This window comes from Fukomys damarensis, unplaced genomic scaffold (genome assembly GCF_012274545.1).
Source record: "Fukomys damarensis isolate Sample0158 unplaced genomic scaffold, DMR_v1.0_HiC HiC_scaffold_39, whole genome shotgun sequence".
Classification (NCBI taxonomy): Eukaryota; Metazoa; Chordata; class Mammalia; order Rodentia; family Bathyergidae; genus Fukomys; species Fukomys damarensis.
In genome coordinates, this window is record NW_022900951.1 from 26,170,473 (window position 1) to 26,184,131 (window position 13,659).

Here is a 13,659-nt window from a genome sequence, read left to right on the forward strand (position 1 = left end):
TTTTTTCCCCTTACCTCTGCCCTCCCTTCACCCCCTCCTCCCCTCCCCATCTACAAACACTTTATTTTCATCTTTTCATTCTCTCACATTTTTTTCTTTTCCCTTTTTGTTCTTCCCCTACGTATCACACCTTCCCTACACCTTTAGCTCCTTTCTTCAAATTTCTAAATGTCAGTAATCTTATTAGAATCTTATGCATTGTTGCAGAATATTCACACCAGGGAAACTATTCGGTATTTACACATGTGGGACTTATTTATTTCACTTAGGAGTATATCTTCAATATGTATTATTATGAGAATGGTTTTAGCCCCATGAACCCCATGAAAGGGGCTTGGAAACTACACTTTGAGAATCACTAAACTAAAAGAACGCACAGAAGTATTAATAAGAAAGATGTATAGGAAAGTTTAGCATGCATTTTTCAATTAATTGCTGAGATTTATTATATTCACAAAGCAGATATTATTATTTCTACTTTACAGATAAGTAAATTGGATATCAGGGAGCTTAAATAATTTTCTAGGATCAAGCAAGAGCCAGGACTTAAATCCAGATCTTCCTTAATCTAAGCTTCTACTGTTGTTCTGTCAAATCATCTTCCTTTGCTTGAACCATTTGGAGTTTAGATAATAGCTATTAAGACATACTGAGCATGTATACACTGAAAACTGCTCTCAAAACTCCAATTATATTAACTCGATTAACCCTCCCAACTGTTGGGTACCCACATCAGCCCTATTTTAGACAAGGAAATGGAGACCCAGAGAAGCTCTATAGCCTTCCCAGGCCACAGAGCTAAGAACTACAGATTTAACATTCTAACCCAAAATTTAACATTCTAACCCTGTGATGGTGAGGGGCAGGCAGGCTCTCACTAAGTAGCCCAGGCTGCCCTCAAACTTTCAATTCTCATGCTTTAGCCTCCCCAGTGCTGGGATTACAGGTTGGCCTCTATGCCCAGTATTAAAAACCATTTTACTGTAACACCTAAGTAAAAACAATAATGATAAATCTCAAATAAAAATATAATTTTAATACAAAGAACTTTTATATTTGTAATTATTACTTAAATAAAAGAATTACTTAAATACCTTTGCCTATTTGAATCTAAAATGATGGTGGTTTATTTGTTTCATTTTCTCAAGGAGAGGCAAAGCCATGTGTGGAAAAATAAAACTCTCTTAAATGTGTGGAAATTTAAGAAAGAAGTTAAGTCACCGGAATCACTAAGAATAGGCTTAGAAGCAGCATGATTCAGTTTACATTTTTAGACTTTTGAGATCAGGATGTGGTGACCAAGGGTGCAGATGGGAAAATGATGTGGTCTCTGTCACCCTGAGCATATGACAGATACCTATCTAGATCACATCTGTTCCTGGAGAGGACCAGGGCACTGGAACAGTCACCAGGGAAACAATAGACCCATTTCCTTTGCCATTTACCACCACAAGAATTAGTTGTCTAGGGCTTTATTTCTTTTTTTTTTAATAATGATAGTGGTATTGTTCCTTAACAGACTAAAATAGGTTTATAAGTTAGTTCCCAGGAGCTTTTCGTAAGTAGATCTCCATTTCTCAAGCCTACTCATCTGGAAAAAAGGGTTATTCATTTTTACTTATGAAAAAGGCTGAAAGAGCGAACAGACCTGGAACTGTTCTTTCCCATGACGGGGGTTGGGAAATAGGAATTTCTCTTCTGTCTTCTCCTCCCCATACTCTACAGCCTACTGTGGACTCTTACTCTGCTTTCCCTCCACATCTATATCTTTTCTGGCTAACTTCCTGAATTCTGATTACTCTAGTTTGCCTTTCCCAGGTAAAGGAGGGTAGAGAGTCACTGCAGGAAGGGAAGGGACTTTTATTAGGACAAAAAAGGAAAAGAAACAGGGGTACAAGCTCAACAGGACAGGTTTATTTGAGAACAGATCTGAGAGGGATCACTCTGGCACTAGAGACCAGACCAGCTAGCTCTAGTACAGGCCAATATGTCCTTATAGGTTCGTGAGCACAAAAGGTGGGGAGGCCGTGGGAGGGAAAAGTCACAATGGGACTTTTGGGAGGAGGGTGTTCAGTACAAAGGAGTTGTGGCTACCCACCCAAGTCAGGATGAGAATGTACAGGGAGTAATGTGTTGATTGTCAAGAGTTGGTCTGAACGATGACTGGGACTTAGGGTGTAGCTGTGATCAGTGGACCTTACTGGCCCATGACAATACATCAGCAGCAGGTGTAAAGCATAGCAGGGGAAGGGGTTTAAAGTGGTCTCTGCTCAGAACAGGTTGGTGGTGGTCAGATTCCCTCAACTTTAAGGCCAGGAAATCCCTCCAGCATATACCAGCAAGAAAGGAGAAATTTCTGTTCTATAACTAAGGAGTCCAAGCAGCTTCCTCTGTTCTCTCTGTTCTCTCTCTCTCTCTCTCTCTCTCTCTCTCTCTCTCTCTCTCTCTCTCTCTCACCACTGAGCTAAATCCCCAGGCCTGTTGGTCTCTGCTCTACCATCCAAAAGTTCCCCAGTAACATGAAAGCAAAAGGAAGGACATCCAACCTGTTTTCTCCACAGAAGCTTTCTTTTTCCCAGGCTCTTCTACTCTTTCATGCCCACCCCAACCCCTCAGTCTCAAACCCATTATGAGTTGCTTTCTTCTCAGTATTTCCTGCTCTCCATTAAAGTCTCTATTTCCTAAAAACAAATAAATAGGGTGGGGGACTTAGCTCAGTAATTCTGCCACCTGCCTTGCAAGTACAAGGACCCGAGTTCCATCCCAGGTACAAATAAATAGAATCTCTAGAAAATGAAATAATGGGAACAAAGTTTTTGTAAATAGGGAAGGGTGGAGGGGATGAAGGGAGGGCAGGGGTATGGGGAAAAATGAGAACCAAGATCTGTCATGTAAAGGTATAAGATCCCAATGATGAATGTAACTGTACTATATACCTAAGATGTACCAATAAACTCAATGAGCGAGAGAAAAAAAAAGTCTCTTTCCTGTGGACACAATGCACATAACCTATTGTCAGGTAGAAAAGCCAAAAACCAAGACCACACCAGAACCACTACACGCCTTTATTGTAGAGACAAACTGCTGGGCTGACTCCAAACAAAGGAGAAAGAGCAATGTTGCTGAGACAGAGATCACTTCTTGTAGGACTGGCAGCAGGGTGGTGGTGGGGGGAGTTATAGAAGCTGGGGTGGGATTGAGTGATATAGTGGCTAGGGAAGGGGGGGAGCTTGTGACATCACACTAGTTGTTAGGAGGTTGCAAGAATCAGGTTACTCTTTTGGCGGGAAGAGGGGCATGTTGGGAAGAAGACGGTCCTTTGGTAGCAGAAGCCATATTTTAGGCGAGAAGCAGGGAATTATGGGAAGGAGAAAGCTGTTATTTTACGTAGCAGCTATTTTAAGGCAAGGGAAACACCTATAATCCCAGGTATTTGAGAGGTGAGGCAGGAGGACTGCAAGTGTGAGGTCCGTTTGGAAAACATGTTTCCAATGAGAGAAAGAGAGAGGGAGGAGTCTTTTTTCCAACCCTAAAACTCAAATCCCAGGTGGACTCCACTGGGCGCTTGGAACTGGAAGGTTTTAGTTTCTCCATAAGAGCTGCTTCAAGGAGTCAAGAATCTATAAATACATTACTATGGAAGAATTGCTACACCTCTTGGTTCTGATCTACAATGTTCTTAGCATAGACTCCACCTCCATTCTGCTGAATTTAGCTTTTCTGCTGTATCTGGGTACTCTAATTACATGTCTGTCCATTCACTCAACAGGTAAGTTTTGAAGACAGACCTGCCTTAAGAACTGTTAGGCAGTCTGTAAAACAAAGTTCCTACTTTCATAAAGATCAGTCCACATATCAAATTTAAGGACTATCATCAGGGTATGTCCCCACTCCAATGCAAGAATTATTACACAAAGGAGAGTCAGAGCCCCTCAGAAGATTGGCAGAAGACCAACATTAGAAATCTTGGAGCAGCCATTAATTCCCCCGGGATTTCCCACCTATAGGGAAAGAAGAGCAGAGGCTCTATGAGAAGACAGCTTGCGCTGTGCTAGGTTGGGTAATGAGTGAGGGTTCTGGGAGAGTTAGAGTGCAGTTTTAAAGGAGAGATTGAGACCCTCCTGTTAACTGTCTCAGCTTGGTGAAGAAGTCACCACAAACAAAGGGACAGAAGACGGACCTAGCCTGAGCCTGGTGTGGTGGCGCACACCAGCATGCTGGGAGGCTGAGGCAGGAGAATCAGAAGTTTGAGTCCCATTTAAGCAACTTAGTGAGACTCTGTCTCAAAATAAAAATTAAGGGTAACCCACTTTCCGGTCCCCCTTCTGTCTTTCTTAGACAGAAGCTTTCTTTCTCTCAATAAATTCTTCCTACTCTTGAAACAAACAAACAAACAAATTAAAAAGGGCTGGCAATATATCTCAGTGCAAAGGCCCTAGGTTCAATTCCTGAGGAGCAAGGGAGGAAGAAGAGGAATAAGAAGGAGGGGGAAGAGGGGGATGAAAGGAGAGGTGAGAGGAGAGGAGAAAGGAAAGAAAGGGAAAGGGAAAAAGGGAGAGGGAAGGGAGGGGAGGGGAGGGAAACGAAGCAGACTCGCCTACCTGTAAGTATCTCCTCACATCAGGCCGGAGAACCAACTAGAACAATAAGTGCTCAAACGGGCCATGAGGACGTGCTATGAAGCACAAAGCCAGGACTCCGTCTCGGCAGAAATTTCCCCTTTTCACACATACAAAGTGGAAAAACAGTCAGGGAGTCTAGGGTTTCAATAGTTCCTGCTCATTCTCCACAAACTTCTCTTTCTTTCCTGTGTGTAGTCACTGACCTCAACCATGCCCATTCTTCCTGGTCTCCTCTCTTCCCAGCTGGAATTGGGTGACTCCTCCCCTGCCATTCCCCAGGCTTTAGCCAGTTACACCCATTCACTCCATACCTCTTGTTCTTTGCCTAATTCCTGTTCACTCTGCCTCTAGATGACTAGGGTGATGAGTATCACTCAAAATGTGGTACCTTAAACCAGGCAGGGTGGAGTACACCTGTAATCCCAGCAATCAGGAGGCTGAGGCAGGAGAATCTCGAGTTCAAAGCCACCCTCGGCTATATAGTGAGATACTGTTTCAAAACAAACAAAACCCCAAAACCAAAAAGGCCTTATCTTCTCTTTAATTCTGTTTTAATGAATCTTGCTCAAAAATAGAGACTTCTGCTTTAATAGTTCTTTCCACCTAAATGAAAGTTTTAGAAGTTTCAGCCAACTGAAATGTAATAGACATCCTAGATCTAATGTAAGTAAAAAAAACAAAACAAATAAACAAGATGGTACATAATGTTTGTAGTGGGTTAACCATTCATGTGGGAATAGAGACAGAAAGAGTTCTAAACACACACACTATCTCTGGGAGGGTATGCAAGAAATTGTGTAGCTTTTAATGCCTTTTGAAACATATAATGTGCATGTGTTATCTTTTCCAAAAAAAATAAATATTTTAAAATAAAATGATAGCAGTAAAGAAAAGTTATTTTAGCTGGGCATTGTGGTGCATGCTTATAATTTCAGCACTTGGGAGGCTGAGGCAGGAGGATCGCATTGAGTTTGAGATCAGCCCGGTTAGGCTACACAGTGAATTCAAGCCCAGCCTGAATTACAAAGCAAGACTCTCATCTCAAAAAAGAAAAGTTATTTTACACTCAGTTAAGTTGTACACATGATTATTAATGGAAATGTTTGATTAATAATCTTTGAAAGATGGTATATGGGAACATTTTCCCTCCCTCTCTGTTTGTTTATTTGAGCTCTCTCCCTCTCCCGGTCCCTCTCCCTGCCCCTCCTCAGGTTTCCTTTGTGTGGGGGGGTCCTGTGGAATGAACACACAACCTTCATACTGAGTAACGTCCCCAACCCTTTATTTGTTTTTTTATTTTGAGATAGGATCTCCCTAAGTTGCTAAATTACCCAGGTTTGGTTTAAACTTGTTATCCTCTGGCCTCAGCCTTCCAGAGTGCCAGGATTACAAGAAGGCACCACCATGCCTGGCTTCTGAAGTTTCTACCTTTCTTCTTTTCCTATTACATGTTTTACTTTACTCATTACAGTATTTATATTTGAATTTCTCATATAAGAAAAACAATACAATATTTAAGCGTCTGTGTCTGATTTATTTCACTTAACATTATGGTCTCAAGGTGCATCCATTCTCCTACAAATGACTCGAGTTTATCCTTGTTTATGGTAGAATAGCACTCATTGTGTATAAATGCCACATTTTCTTTATCCATTCATCTGTTCATGGACACATAGGCTGCTTCCAAAATTTAGGTATTATGAATTGTGCTGCTATGAACATAGGTATACATTTATCAATATATTATGACTTCTATAACTTTTTCAGGAAGATATCCAGAAGAGGAATAGCTGAGTCAAGTGTTATTTCAAGTTTTAGTTTTTTTAGAAATCTCCACACTGATTTCCATAGCGATTGTACTAGTTTACATTCCCACGAACAATGTAGAAGGGTTTCGTTAGCCTCACAGCCTCACCAGCATTCTTTATTATTTAGTTTCTTGATGACAGCTATTGTTGCTGGAGTAAGAGAGAATCTCAGTGTTGCTTTAATTTGCATTTCTTTAATGGCCAGTGATTTTGAACATTTCTTACATATTTCTTGGCCATTTGTCAAGTGAAATGAAGTATCTATTCAATTGGGGTTCAACTCAGAATGTCCTTGCCTATGCCTATTATCAAGAATTTTACCTATGTTTTCTTTCAGTGGGTTAAGTGCTTCTGTTTTAACATTTAGATCATTGAGCCATTTTGATATTAGTTTAGTACATGGTGAGAGATACAGGCCTAGATTGAACCTTCTGCATGTGGATAGCCAGTTTCCCCAGCATGCACTTTTCTTGCTTAAAATGTTGGCCCCCTTGTCAAAGATCAAGTAGCTGAATGGGCCTAGATATATTTTTGCATCTTCCATTCATATACATTGATCCATCTGTCTGTTTTTTTTTGTTTGCTTTTGTTTTTTGCCAATACCATGCTATTTAAGAACTGTAGTTTTGTAGTATAAATTAAAGTCCTGGGTTGTGATGCGTCTTGCCTTACTCTTGTTGGGCAGTATTGCTTTTGCTCTTCTGGATCTCTTCTGGTTCCATATGAAATTTAGGATTACTTTCCATAGTTCTATGAGGAATGATGATAATATTAGGATTGAGATTGGATTCAATCTGTATATCAGTTTGGGAAGCATGGCCATTTTAACAATATTGGTTCTGCGTATCCAAGAACAGGGGATATCTTTCCATTTTCTGATGTCCTCTTTGATCTCCTTTTTTGGAGTACTATAATTTCGATTGGACAATGTTTTAACTTCTTTTGATAGGTATATTCCAAAATATTGAATTTTTTATAGTATTATTGTGAAAGGTATTGTTGCCCTGATTTTTTCCTCAGTGAGTTTATGATTAATGTGTGCTGAATTTTTGTGTGTAGAATTTGCGTCTTGCTACACTACTAAAATTGGCTATTAATTCTAGGAGTGTTTTGTTTTGCTTTGTTTGATTTTGGGGGAGTGTTATTTTTTAATTTAATTAATTTATTTTTTTATACCAGGGATTGAACTCTCTAGGAGTTTTTTGGTGGAATTTTTTGGATCATTTGTGTAGAAGATCATGTCCTCTGCAAATAATGATAATTTGATCTCTTCCTTTAATGTACATATCTTTTTTATTTCTTTCTCTTCTGTGATTGCTCCAGCTATGTTGGCTATTGGTTTTTTTATCAGATTATGAATGGCTTTTATCAGATTGAGATAAGGTCCTTCCACAGCTATTTTCTTCATGTTTTTTTTAAATCATGAATGAATGTCAAATTTTGTCAGGCTTTTTCCTTGACAATTGAGATGATCATGTCATTGTGATCGTTGTTTCTGTTCATGTGTGTATTGCATTTATAGTTTTTTGTATGTTGGACCTTCCCTACATCTGGAAGGAATTCTTCTTGGTCATAATGTATGAAATTTTTGATGATTTCTTGCATTGTGTTCCCCAGTATCAAGTTGAGGATTTTTGCATCTATGTTCATTAAAGAAATTGGCCTGTAGTTCCCTGTCTTGGTTTGGTCCTTGTCTGATTTTGGAATCAAGGTAATTTCAGTTTCCCAGGATGACTTTGGGAGTACGTTCCCTTTTGATTTCATGAAAGAGTTTGAGGCGTATTGGTATTAGGGCATACCTAAAGTTCTTGTGAAAATTGGAGGTAAATCCATCAGATTTGGTCTTTCATTAGTTGATAGTTTTTTTATTATTATTTCTTCAATCCTATTGCATGATATTGGATTATTCAGTGTTTTTATATCTTCTTGATTCAGCTTTGGTAGTTCATATGTTTCAAGGAATCTATCCATTTCTTCTCAATTCTCCATTTTAGTAGAGTATAGGTGCTCAATGTTATTATTAGTAACCTTCTGGATTTCTGCAGAGTGTGTTGAGATCGTAGCTTTTTTATTGCTAATTGCATTCATTTTGGTCTTTCCTTTTTTGGTAAAATTAGCTGGGGGGTTGTCTACTTTTTTCAAAGAACAATCTGTTTGATTCATTGACCCCATTTTTAAGTCTCAAATTTATTAATTTCTGCTCTGATCTTTATAATTTCCTTCCTTGTTCTAACTTTGGACTTTGTTCTTGTTTTTCTAGGATCTTGAGTAGCACCATTAGGTTGTTTCTTTGGATATGCTGCGTTTTTTTGTTTTTTGTTTTTAATGTGGGCATTCACACTTATAGTTTCTGAGGTACTCTTTCTCATGAAAATACCTTATTTATCCATCAGTTTTGAAAGAAAGTTTTGCAGGATATATACATCTGGGTTGGAAATTCTTATTTTTAAGGGCTTGAAAGACTCCTCTCCAAGATCTCCTGGACTTTAAGTTCTTTAATGAGAAATCTGCTGTAATTCTTTTTTTTTTTTTTTTTTTTTTTTTTTTTTTTTTTTTTTTAACAGGGATCGAACTCTGGTCCTTGCATTTGTGAGGCAGGTAGCAGAACCACTGCGCTAAATCCCTGGCCCCAGTCTGCTGTAATTCTGATGGGTTTAACTTTGTAAGTGATGCACTACTTTTCTTAAACAGCTTTTAAGAAATTGTCCTTTTGCTGGACTTCTGCTATTTTGACTATGATGTGATGTGGGAAGGTTCTCTTTAGATTGTGGCTATTTGGGATTTCATATGTTTCATTTATTGTATGTTTAATTCTTTCCCAATATTTGGAAAGATTTCTGTTGTTTCTACTTAAAAGTTTTTATATACTCTGTGTTGTCTTCTTATTTTTCACTTATTCCAATTAATCCTAGATTACTCTTCGTTGTGTCATCTAGCAGCTGTTAAATCCATTTTTTCATGTTCTCTTGTTCTTTCCACAATATGTCTGAGTAAATGGTCTTTAAAAGCATCCCTGTTTTTAATTCAGATATTAGTCACTTGTGCTGCTGATACATTCAATATAATTTTTAACCTCCTGGATTTTTGTTTGGAGGACTAATTCTTCGCTCAAGTGGTCATTCGTGTTTTGCATCATTTTGTTTAGCTTAGCTAGATTTTTCTAAGTGTCTCTGTTAGCTCCCTTATCATTTTGTTTCTTACTTTCATCGTCTGTTTAGTGATTTCTTCTGTGATCATGATAAGCACCTCACTGATCTGTTTTTAAATCTTCTTTGTATCATTCAAATAATTTGGGTGTGTGGCTTTTGCTTTCCTCCTCCTTGATGTCCCCCGAATTGACTATGGGGGAATTGAGAGTTTGGGGAGACAATTTGTTGCCTTATTTTCTCATATTTTGGGGGGTTTTTAAAATTTGTTTTGTTTTCTTTGTGGGGTGCTTTAATGGAAAGACTGATGCTAGTATAATGACCTCTTTAGTTACTCTGGTTTTCAATGATGCATTCTGGCCATGGCTAAGTATAATCTTTGGCCTTTGTGCCAAGATCTGATAACCTATGTCAATATGGGAGAGGAGGATGCAGTTCAATTTGCTCAGCACTTTGAGAATGGATAGAAATATTGTTAACATTGCAAATACAATCTGGATATTGGCCTACTAATAGCAACAACTATGCCACTCTGGAAATATCATCCAATTCAGCAACTGCAATATTAACTAAGAAAATTGGACATTGTTGCACCATAAGAACCAATAATGTACTACACTTTTTTTTGAGATAGGGTTTTGCTACGTAGTTTAGGCTGGACCTCAACTCACTGTGTAGCCCCAGCTGACCTCAAATCATGGTGATCCTCCTGCCTCAGCCTCCCAAGGGCTGGGATTAGAGGCATGTATCACTACACCTGGCTCCATAATGTACCACTCTTAACCTTAGAAAAGAAATGCACAATTATGGAATAATCACTAACACAAATGTTGACATCTAATATGTACTAAATGCAACAACTATACCTCTACTAATAATAGAAAAGAGTTTAACAATAATAACAGAGACTTAACTAACAATGAAAAGATTATTAAAGTTTGATGGTTATACTGTTAAAGATATAGAGTGTTGGGAATGTGAAAATGCAGGAAGAAAAATGTGAAAAATTCAACTGTGAGAGATGACAAGGAGAGAAAAGTGAGAAAAGGATCCTATTAAGGAATACAAGGATATTTACAAATTAGATAAAGGTAACAGAAAAAGCAAATGAGAAATAGAAGATAAAAGAAAAAAATGAGGAAAGAACAAGAAGAAAAAATAATAAGGAAAAATAAAGATAAGATAGAAAAAAATTAAAATAAAGAAAGAACAAAGGAGGCCAGGGATTTAGCTCAGTGGTTCTGATGACTGTCTTGCAAGCGCAAGGACCTGAGTTTGATTCCTGGTACCAAAAACTAAATAAATAAAAGAAAGAACAAAGGAAAATTCCCCAAACCCCAATAAACCAGTGATGAAAAGGAAAGGCAATGAAGAAAAGAGTCCAAAAACATAAAAACCTCTCTGCATTTTTGAATGAGTGGTTTTTCTTCCTTGATCTGCAGTGGTGGAATCCAGGAATCCATGTAGCCTTCTATGTTATGGGTTTTGAAGTCCCCCTCCTCCATTCCAGGGGTTCATTTGTTTATCCCAGGTTGTGGCAATGTCCAAGCTGTGATAGCTCCCTTCTCCTGTGGGTAGATAAAGAAGGCAGTTAAGCCTCATATTCATAGTTGATATGGGCAATAGGGCGAGTGCCCAGGTACTCAATGACAGCACTTTCAGACTCAATTCAACTCAAACTGGGCCTGGCCTCCCACCATACATGGTGAGGTTTGTGTCCTTCCTGGATCAAGCTAAAATCTCTTAAAGGATCTCTTTTCAGTCCATTCCCTGTCCATTGTTATGTCCTATGGCTGTCTCTCACTCAGTCACTCTGGGATGGTAACCTTGGGAACTCTGAAGTGAAGACATCCCCCAGCTGTTTTGACTCGTGGATTCAATCAACCCTTTACCGTATGGTTCCTGATAAGCACACTCCAGCAATGTGGTGGGCACCTATGCTGGGGTTCCCATCCAGCTGTTGCCTGTCATGTAGAGGGAGTGCCCTCAGAGTAAAGCTCTGAACTGTCCTTACAGGTCACAACTACTACTGTGAGCTCCCCCTGGAGCCCACATTGCTACCTAAGTCTTCTGCTTCTGTTTCTTTCTGGAGCATACAGTATTCACTCTACTTCTGCAAAGCCAGACTCCCCCTTTCGATGAGCTGGGAACTGGGAGCCAGGGAGAGTTCAGACTGTTTCATTTCCTTATCTACATTGTGGTCCACCCCCTCAAATTGCTCCATAGCTTTTAATTTTCAGGTCAGTTCCTTTCTGATTCCCAGTGATCTACTTCTCTTTTGTTCTTCCCCAAGTTGTTACGTTCCAGGGTCTGAATACCGGGGATACTGCCACTCACCACTCCACCATCTTGATTCTCTATTAAAATTTCTAGTTTTATAGTTAACATGCTTTGCTTGCATATTAAAAATAAAACAGAAAATAAAATTATTGAAAATTTGCCACATATAAAAGACAAAATTGGGCTAGGGATTTAGCTCAGTGGTGCCACCACCTCGCAAGCACAAGGTCCTGAGTTCAATCCCGGTTCCAAAAAAACGAGACAAAATTATGGAAATTCAAGAAACAAGAAAAAGCAAAAGAAAGGGACTATTCACAGAACAACACCATACACTTGTCCATATATTCTTTCTTAATAGCTGCTCAGTTTAAAGCTGAAACTGTCTTCTATTATTTATCCACTTAACATATACTTCCAAGAGACCTGAGATCAGAGATTTCCTCCCTTCAAACATTCTTAGTACATGATGGTATAGAACATCCCTTCCCGTGTAACTAGAATATAAATACCTTTGGCCTACTACCCAAACTAGGTCAAGATCTGATTTCAAGAACTCTTCCTCCTGTTCTTGAATGCACCATCAAACTCATCAAACTGCTTTCAGTAATAAGTCAAGAAGTTCAGCAGATCTCCTTCTTTGGCAGTAATTTGTCAGTCCCAGAAGTGGAGCAACATTTGCCATATTCATATGCCCTTAGATGTGATACTGCTATTTACCTCCTGCATGCTGTCTCATTTTCCACATTAGTCCTCCTTTATCTATTCAATAACTTAGTCATTCACATCATAGGCTCTTTTTTGTCATACTCTCTGTTCTACTGGCTAGGAAACAGCTCTTACCATCAAGCAAATGTATTTGAGTCTGCCAAGATTGACTAATAGGTTTAAGTCAGAAAATCACACATATTTTGGAAGAGAAATTATGTAAAGGGTACCACTAATTTTTTATGACCAAGAGCCATGAGGGAGATTTCAGAGGTGAATAAATATTACAGCTGACTCATAAAGAATGAAAAAGAAATCTTCAACTAGAAATTGGTGAAAGAAGATTCCAGGAAGAGAGACTAGCCTGGGTAAAATTAAGGAGATATGAAAGTGAGGCATGTTGAGGGACTATCAGTAATTCACTACAGTTACCACACAGAGACCTAGGTGGAAGGAGTATATCATGAGGTAAAAGTAACAGAAGAGTCACTAGGAACCCAGGAGAGGGACTGACACTGGAAAGGACTTAGTTTGCCTTGTGGACCTGGGACCATAGCCTTCACCTGAGCTGGTATTTAGGCTTGTATGACACATTAATGAGTAAGGTCAAGACAGATTAAAATTAGAGCCTTATCTTTCGCCATGCACTAAATTAAAATCCAAATGGATTAAAGATCTAAATATTAAAACAGAAACATTAAACTTACTGGAAGGTAAGTTAGGCAGAACTCTGGAAGACAGTGGTATAGGAAAAGACTTTATGAACAAATCCTCAGTAGCATGGGAACTAGCAGAAAGAATCAACAACTGGGATCTCATCTTACTAAAAAGCTTCTGTACTTCAAAAGAAACCATTAGCAGAACTAAGAGACAATCTACAATGTAGGAAAAAATTTTTACCAGCTGTACCTCAGACAAAGGACTATTATCAAGGATATATAAAGAACTCAAAACAATCAGTCCCCCCAAATATAAAGACCCGATCCAAAAATGGGCATCCGAAATGAACAGACATTTCTCATACAAAGAAGTAAAAGCAGCAAGAAAATATATGAAAAAATGTTCCACATCACTGGTCATTCGAGAGATGCAGATGAA

The 13,659-nt window shown here is 38.8% G+C and overlaps 1 protein-coding gene across 1 annotated transcript in view; it reads right to left on the bottom strand.

Annotated features, from left to right (window-relative positions):
* The window catches only part of CUNHXorf21 (chromosome unknown CXorf21 homolog), a 100,378-nt gene that overhangs the window by 35,946 nt on the left and 50,773 nt on the right, over nucleotides 1–13,659 (bottom strand). The window contains exon 2 of the mRNA XM_010608497.2: nucleotides 10,974–11,144. The gene's annotated coding sequence lies outside the window, so the exon portion shown is untranslated. The remainder of the gene's footprint in view (nucleotides 1–10,973; nucleotides 11,145–13,659) is intronic.